At 48.4% G+C, this 8,049-nt stretch overlaps 1 pseudogene; it reads left to right on the top strand.

Annotated features, from left to right (window-relative positions):
- Window positions 1-206: 206 nt before the first annotated feature.
- Window positions 207-3,609, top strand: LOC148592804 (uncharacterized; annotated as a pseudogene).
- Window positions 3,610-8,049: the final 4,440 nt, after the last annotated feature.

Consider the following 8,049-nt stretch of genomic DNA (forward strand, 5'->3'; position numbering starts at 1 on the left):
ACAACTGCACGGCTGGCAAGATGCTGATTGATTGTAATCTTTGCAACACTTGTGTTAAGAGAGTATAAAAGAAGTGGGTTTGAGAATAAAGTTGTCTCACTCTGCATCCCAGACTGAGTCCGTTCTTTCGCAAGGTGCAACACGACGACAGCTGTGTGTAACCAATAACAATGTAACTACGCATGTAGCTAGGCAGTGTTGCAAAAATGTACTGGATGAATAGAGCAGCCATAGATTTCCTGCTACTGGCCCACGGGCGCGGTTGTGAAGACTTCGACGGGATGTGCTGCATGGATCCACAAGACCATTCTAAGGTAATCCACCAGCAGATCCAACAGTTGACGGAGCACACCCAGAAGACCCAAAAGGACATCGACCTCTTTGGTCTCAATGGGCTATCAGACTGGCTTGAGCTTGGGGGCTGGCCATGCTCATTACTAAAGACAGGTTTAACATTCTTGCTTGTATTGCTATTTGTGTTATGAATCCTTAGCTGCGCGTTTTCTTGTATCAAATGCATGATGTTTTCACTCACTAACAAGGCTTGGTTGCTGCAAAAGAAAAAAAAAGGGGGGGGAATTTTGGAAGAGTGGCTGGCTGATGGGGGACATCTTGGGATGTACAACCCGCAGCTTGTCAAGTAATGTACAGGGAGGTGGCAATGACCTGTCCTTGACCAAGATGGAATAAGGAAGCCGCTGTTTCTAAGCAAGCAACTTGCGGAATCTTGCCCGTACCAGTTAAGGAAGGGAGCTTGTGACTGGGCCATGCAAATGCAGTCTAGCAATCTGCTAAGCAACGGCCAGCATCCAATCCTGTGAGCTTGGGAGAGCCTCTGGATACCTGTAGGGTATAAATGTTTGCATACCTCGGTTAATAAATAGAGCAAGATGGAAAACTCACATTGAGTCTGTATCTTGTAATCTGGGTCGATCTCCTTCAGCAAAACATGAAAAACCCTATTGGTCACCCTAACCACAAACTGTACCCAGCAAGAGTCTTGGCACAGCAGAACACTTCCCTTGGCATGCTCTTTGCAGCCTCACTCCAAATAGTGCCCTGCGCTTCTTCCGAAGCTTCTTCCGGAGATCTCCGAACTCCATGCTATCACTAAAGCACACTTCCAGCATTTCTTTCGGCAGGAAAACACCAACAAACCTGGTTCTCGTCCCAACCACAAATTTTGCGAGGCATAAGTCTTGGCACAGTTTCAAACTTCCCTTGGCATGCAGAAGCAAGAGCCCCATGCAAAGGGCATGCCTAAGGGAAGTGTGAAGCAGCGCAAATAGTCATGCCTGGCAACTTTTGTGGTTGGAGTGAAAAAGGGAAGTGTTCTGCTGTGCCAAGACTCATGCTGTGCACTCTTTGTGGTTCGGGTGAGAAACAGGGTTGTTGTCATTTTTCTTCCGAAATGCTCTAGTTGCCCATTAGTGCTAGTATGGAGTTAGGGGATGGAGGAAGTGCAGAGCTCCGTTTGGAGTGAGGCTGCAAAGGGCATGCCAAGGGAAGTGAGATGCTGTGTCAAGACTCAAGCTGTGCACACTTTGTGGTTGGAGTGAGAAACAGGGTCGGTGGTGTTTTTCGGCCGAAATGCTGCAGTTGCCCATTAGTGCTAGTATGGAGTTAGGATTTGGAGGAAGCGCAGAGCCCCATTTGCAGTCAGGCTGGAAAGTACATGCAAAGGGAAGTGTTATGCTGAGCCAAGATTCATGCTGCGTGTTGCAGATTACTACACTGTTACAGATAGTTAGGGTCCGGCGGCCGGAAGATACCACGCTGTACGGAAAGGTAGAGCCCCTAATAGCCAATAGTGTTAGTTTATGATGTAAGCAGACGGATGTGACGTTGTAAACCTTAGCTATATAACACCTTGCTACCCATCAATAAACGCCATTTGCTGTCTACCACACTGGTGTCAGCGTGCTGATGCCCCGAGCGGCCTGGGGGTGGTCGCCGTGCCATTCCTGAACCAGGTCGCCACGCCGCTTGAGCGGCAACAAGTGGTGCCGAAACTCAGGAGCATCGCCTGGACGGGTGAACGGCGGCCGGAGCGGCAGGACCAGCCCGGCGGGGAGGACGCTCCCGGACGAACAAGGAGGATGGAAGCCCTTGTGAAGGTCGTGTCGCAATTACATAAATATTGGGGGATTGATTGTAAGCCAAAAGATTTTACTCTCGCTGTTGCGAGGCTTTTAAAAATTAAGGTTATAGACCAGCCGGTGGATATTCTCCACTCTGATGTGTGGGACAAATGTACCAAGGCGTTAGCCGAGGAGACGATGTCTTCGGGTCGTGGGAAAAACCTTAAGGCTTGGGGAAAAGTTGTACAGGCGTTGCAGAAAGCTATGAAAGAGCAGGAGACCTGGGCGGCGGTACAGGACTGTTTGTTGGCCACCCCGAAAAAGGGAGTCGGGGCAGCTGCACAGACTCTGCACCCCCCAGATGATGGCAATTCTGCTGAGCCTAAAGGTCAGCATGAGAGCGATACGCCCCCTCAATCCCTGAACCCCGTCCCACTTACAGAGGAGCAAAAACAGCCGAAATCTGTTTGGAGCGAGCTAGCCGAGGAAGCCAGAAATATCGAAAAGAAGTCAGACCATGGAGACACCTGGGTCAGACCACCGCCCTATGCCCCCCAAAATGGCGCTGAGCCTCAAGGAGAAGGGCGGGGCGAGGATGCTCCCGGCGGGAACAGACGGGAACCGCTAGATAAGCAGGTGGGGGAGGACAACAAGAAGGAGAAAAGCGGTGGGGGTGACCGGTCAGGTGAGGGAGGCCCGAGTGAGGCGCTGAGAACCGATCAGAGCGGCCGTTTGAAAAAACGCGCCTCCGTGAGTAGGAGGCGGGGCGAGCCAAGGAGGGGAGAAGAGCCCGCCCGCAAGGGGAGTAGGCGGGGCCGGAGCCCAACTAAAAAGTACCGGAGCCCGGAAGTGACCAGTCAGTCGAGTTCCAGCTCTGACTCTGGCTCCGGCTCTGGCTCCGGCTCGGACACTAGTGAGGACGAGTGGCTCACAACTGATTCAAACTTAAGAAAGGAGAAAAAGAAGGTAAACAGAATTAAGAACCAAAGAACTAAAAGCCAAAATATTCCCATTCGAATTAAACAAAAACCATGAAAGGAAGAAACTCCTCTCACGGACTGGAGGGAAATAAAGATCGCGTGTGCCGAGTGGGCCGCATCGGCCGCGCTAGCGTTCCCAGTCCGGGTGACGGAGGCAGGACAGAGGGTCTACTCGCCGATAAACCCTAAGGATGTGCAAACGATTGTTAAGGCAGTTGCGGATAAAGGGATTAATTCTGCCATGGTTTCAACCCTCATAGATGGTATCTTCGGGGGGGACGATATGCTCCCATTTGATATAAAACAAACTTGTAGGCTAATCTTTGATGGAGCAGGGATGATCGTTTTCAGACAAGAATGGGAAGACAACTGTACAAAGTATTTAGCCCAAGTAACTGGGGCAAATCATCCATTACACGGCTCCAGCCTGCAGCGGTTAATGGGTAAAGATCCAACAATGATAACGCCCAAGGCACAGGCCCAAGGCCTTCGGGCCCATGAGGTTATGAAAACTACTCGTGCGGCCAGAGAAGCTATTCGCACAGCCTGTAGAGTTGTTGCCAGACCATCACCATGGTCCTCAATAAAGCAAAGTGAAAGCGAGAGCTTTACACGATTTGTAGATCGCCTTCAGACAGCGGTCGACTCTTCGTCCCTGCCCACAGAGGCAAAAAGCCCGGTCGTAGCGGAATGTTTACGCCAACAATGCAATTCGGCAACCAAAGAAATCCTGCGATCATTGCCGATGGCGGCAAGTATTGCAGACATGGTTAAGCATGTTGCAAAGGAAGAGCATCTGACCCCAATTCAGGCGGCTGTTCATGCCGCAATAGCCAACGTAATGACATGTTCTAAATGTGGCCAGGCAGGCCATGTTGCAGCAAACTGCCCTTGGCTGGGGGACTCGCTGGCAGCGCTCCCCCCATGCCAAGATCAGCCCAAAGGTCGCTGTCAGGAAAGATGGCAGAGTCAAGTGGTGCCCGCTTAAGTCTATTAAACCAGACCTTCAAAATAAAACTAATGAAAATTGTGAGTTTCTGTTCACAGGACCAGATCATCGGACGCCCCCGTAACCCGTATGCCCCGGTGACAGACGTCCCGCCCGAGCCTGCGAGTTCCACGCCGATCGAATCCAGAAAACAACAAAACAGCCTCCGCAAGAGGGGACCATGATGCCTTTGCATTATCTTAATTTTGCAGCTTGTCACTATAGGACAAGTAGAGTCACATCAGCCCTTTAAATGGGTACTTGAACAGATGGAACAATCTTGAGCGATTAGTACAAAAGTAACTACGGGGTCACCAGTTTTCAGTGCCATGCCTTCAAATGCAGCTGGTACGAAAATTGGTTCACCGGTTCCCTGTGGCTAACCACCCTGATATCCACCTTGCTAATCTTTGGACCCTGTATGTTGAATAAGCTCATGCCGTTTGTCAAGAGTCGGCTAGAGAAGGTTAACATCATGTTAGTAGAACGCCGACAACGGCTTTAAGAATATATCCACTCAGTATTATCCCCAAGTTATCCCAAGGTGCACCCTATTCCTATACCGCGGTGTTACCTGTCATCCTCTACCTTCTACGTGCCTTCTTCTTTGTGCCTTATGTTTTTATGTCAAGTTTATGATATATAATCTTAAGATTGTTATAAGCTATAAGAATAGAATAATAATAAGAGTAAGTAAGAGTAACATAATAATAAGAGTAAGTAATAAGGATAAGGTAATAATGACAATAGGTAAGAGTAAGATAATAATAAAATAGCAATAAGAATAAGATAATAATGAGAATAAGTAATTAGATAAGAATAAGTAAGGATAAGATAGTCATATTTTAGCTAGTTTTGTTATGCATAGGGAGGGGGGAGATGTTGCAGATTACTACACTGTTACAGATAGTTAGGGTCCGGCGGCCGGAAGATACTGCGCTGTACGGAAAGGTAGAGCCCCTAATAGCCAATAGTGTTAGTTTATGATGTAAGCAGACGGATGTGACGTTGTAAACCTTAGCTATATAACACCTTGCTACCCATCAATAAACGCCATTTGCCGTCTACTATACTGGTGTCAGCGTGCTGATGCCCCGAGCAGCCTGGGGGTGGTCGCCGTGCCATTCCTGAACCAGGTCGCCACGCCGCTTGAGCGGCAACACTGTGCACAGTTTGTGGTTGGAGTGAGAAACAGGGTGGTTGTTGTTTTCCTGCCGAAATGCTGGAGTGGCCCATTAGTGCTAGTATGGCGTTAGGGGATGGATGAAGCGGAGAGCCCCGTTTGGAGTGATGTGGAGGCTTGTTCAAAGAAAATAGTACGCTGTTAGCAGATAGTTAACCACAAGGATGTCAGTCTTTGCAGCAGATGGGGGACAGAGCCGAGAAAGAGGAGGACTGAGGAACACCTCCCCCTGCCCCATGTGAGACATGTCTTGTTAGAAGAAAAGAAACAAAGCCAGACAATCGCGCAGGTGGCCAGATGCTGATTGGTTGTGAGCTTTGCAACACTTGTGTTAAGAAAGTATAAAAAGAAGTTGGTTTGGAAATAAAGTTGTCTCACTCTGCACTCCAGACTGAGTCCGTTTCTTCACAAGGTGCAACAAATGGTGCCCAACGTGGGGCTCGAAGACTAGGTGTCTCTCCGGTTGCACCGCCCAGCTGAACTCCCGGGAATCACGCTGAAAGGAAGCATAAGGATCAAGCTGAAAGGAAGCTTACTTTGTGTGCACACTAAAAACCTCTTGAAAGGAAAGAGGTAAGCGGCTGGAAACTATGGATTCCTACCTAATGAAGGAACAGAAGGATGATTTAGAAGCTTCTCCTAAAAACTTGAAACCGCAAAGAAAAAACTTAGGTGAAGAAGAGTTGCAAAAGGTTCTTGCGTGGGCTTCTAAAGACGATCCTTCAGTGAGTAGTAAGAATGCTTTTAATCTGGAAAGATGGGACCAAATTGGGGTCCGACTGTGGGATAGTGCCACACGTGGTGATAAGGCTGCTGCTAACCTGTTGCCACAATGGCGAGTTGTATTTGAAATATTGAAATCTCATAGTGGGTTGCAGTCGAACATAAATGACGGGATCGGGGCCCCTGCCATCCCCTCCGCGCCTCCTTTACCTCAATCGTGTCCTGATAAGAATCAGAAAAGAAAATGTGCTGCAAAAGCCTTTGCGGTACTGCCACCTGATGACCAGGACGATGATCCTTTTGACCCGGGTCCTATTGACCCTGGAAAGGAGCCAGACCTATACCCCCCGGATCCTCACGATAAATGAGCCTCAGTAAAATGAGGAGCAAAACAGGCGGGGGATGTGGGCATGCTGAAAGCCTTTCCAGTTATCTGTGCATCAGACCAGAATCCGCGTTGGGAAGGTTTGTCGTATAATCTTATTAAGGACGTGCGACACACGGTGACAGATCATGGCCTTGGTGCCCATATACCAACCACCTTATACAATCTCTTTGTGATTCTTCGGTTTTTACTCCCCATGATTTTAAAACTTTGTTTCGCCTCATCATGACTGATATGCAATATACGATGGGGGAATCGAAAATGAGAGAGCTTGCTCGAGCTCAGGGGGAGGCAAACCAGCGGCTGTCGAAAAAAGGTCCTTTACGGGCTGTTACTGTGGACGTGCTAATGGGGGAGGGCGATCACAGTGCTACAACAGCACAAGCAGAAATCCCCCCTGAGGGCCTGCAACAGGTTAAGGCACTTGCTCTCCGCGTTAAGGCAAAACAAATTGATAATGAACAAGCACGAAGCTGCATTTTTAAGCAACTAGCAGTTGAGAATGCTAACCCCGATTGCCAGAGAGTTTTGCGGCCACTAAAGGACCCTACTATTGATGACATGCTAAAAGCATGTATTAATGTCGGTACCAAACAGTATGAATATTCACTGATGGCCGAAACATTTGCAACAATGTCTATGAAAAAGCCGTGTTTTGCTTGTGGCCAATTTGAGCATATTCGTAAATACTGTCCAAAAACGCAAGCAAACAAAGGAGGAGCGCCTGGAATATGTCCGTGCTGCCACAAAGGACAGCACTGTGCTAATCAGTGTCGATCAAAATTTGACAAGGAAGGTCGACTGCTAGCCCCTTCGGGAAACTTCAAGCGGAGTGCGGCGAGGGTTGGCGCCATGACAACAAATCACCCCTCAGAGCGGCCTCACTGGGAAGCAGTGGCCACCTGTGCGCCAGCACAAGCGGCAGCGCCGGGGTGGACCTGGCCACCACAATAGAAGTGCTAATTACTGATACATCTAGTTGTGCTAACTGGTGTCCACGGCCCCCTGGGGCGAGGAATGGCAGCACTGTTAATTGGGTGATCTTCAACCACGAGACAAGGGCTGTTTGTGTATTACCTGGAGTTGTCAATGCAGATTTCAAAGGAGAAATTAAGATAATGGTATGGACTCCGATACCACCCTGTACTGTGCCAGTGGGAAGCTGAATAGCACAATTAGTATACTTTTTACCACAGACACCAGACACTGCAAATACTAAACCTGGCACAGGCTCTTTTGGGTCCACAGGGCATGAGATTTTCTGGACTCAAGAGATAACTATGAATCACCCGCAGATATCCTGTACGTTACAAGCAGGACTGATAAAGTTTAATGTACAAGGAATTTAAACAGCAGAAGAGGCTCTGCATCAGATTATGCGAGCAGCATCAGTTGCAGGATTAAAAAATGCAGAAAATAAAGTACAGGAAACTCTGCCTTGGCGATATTTAGGATGGAGAATTTCTGATCATCAAGTTCGACCACAATCATTGACCCTAAAGACAGACATAAGGACTTTGAATGATCTTCAGAAACTTTTGGGAACTATTAATTGGATCTGTCCCTCCTTAGGGATTTCCACAAAAGAATTACATGCTCTAAGCTTTTAGAAGGAGACACGAGCTTGACGTCCTCAAGAAAGCTTACTCCTCCCACGCGAGCTGCGCTTGGCAAAGTTGTGGACAAATTAACCACTCAGACTGTTCACA

This window comes from Tinamus guttatus, unplaced genomic scaffold (genome assembly GCF_059628265.1).
Source record: "Tinamus guttatus ecotype Peru unplaced genomic scaffold, ASM5962826v1 Tinamus_guttatus_pri_ptg000521l, whole genome shotgun sequence".
Classification (NCBI taxonomy): domain Eukaryota; kingdom Metazoa; phylum Chordata; class Aves; order Tinamiformes; family Tinamidae; genus Tinamus; species Tinamus guttatus.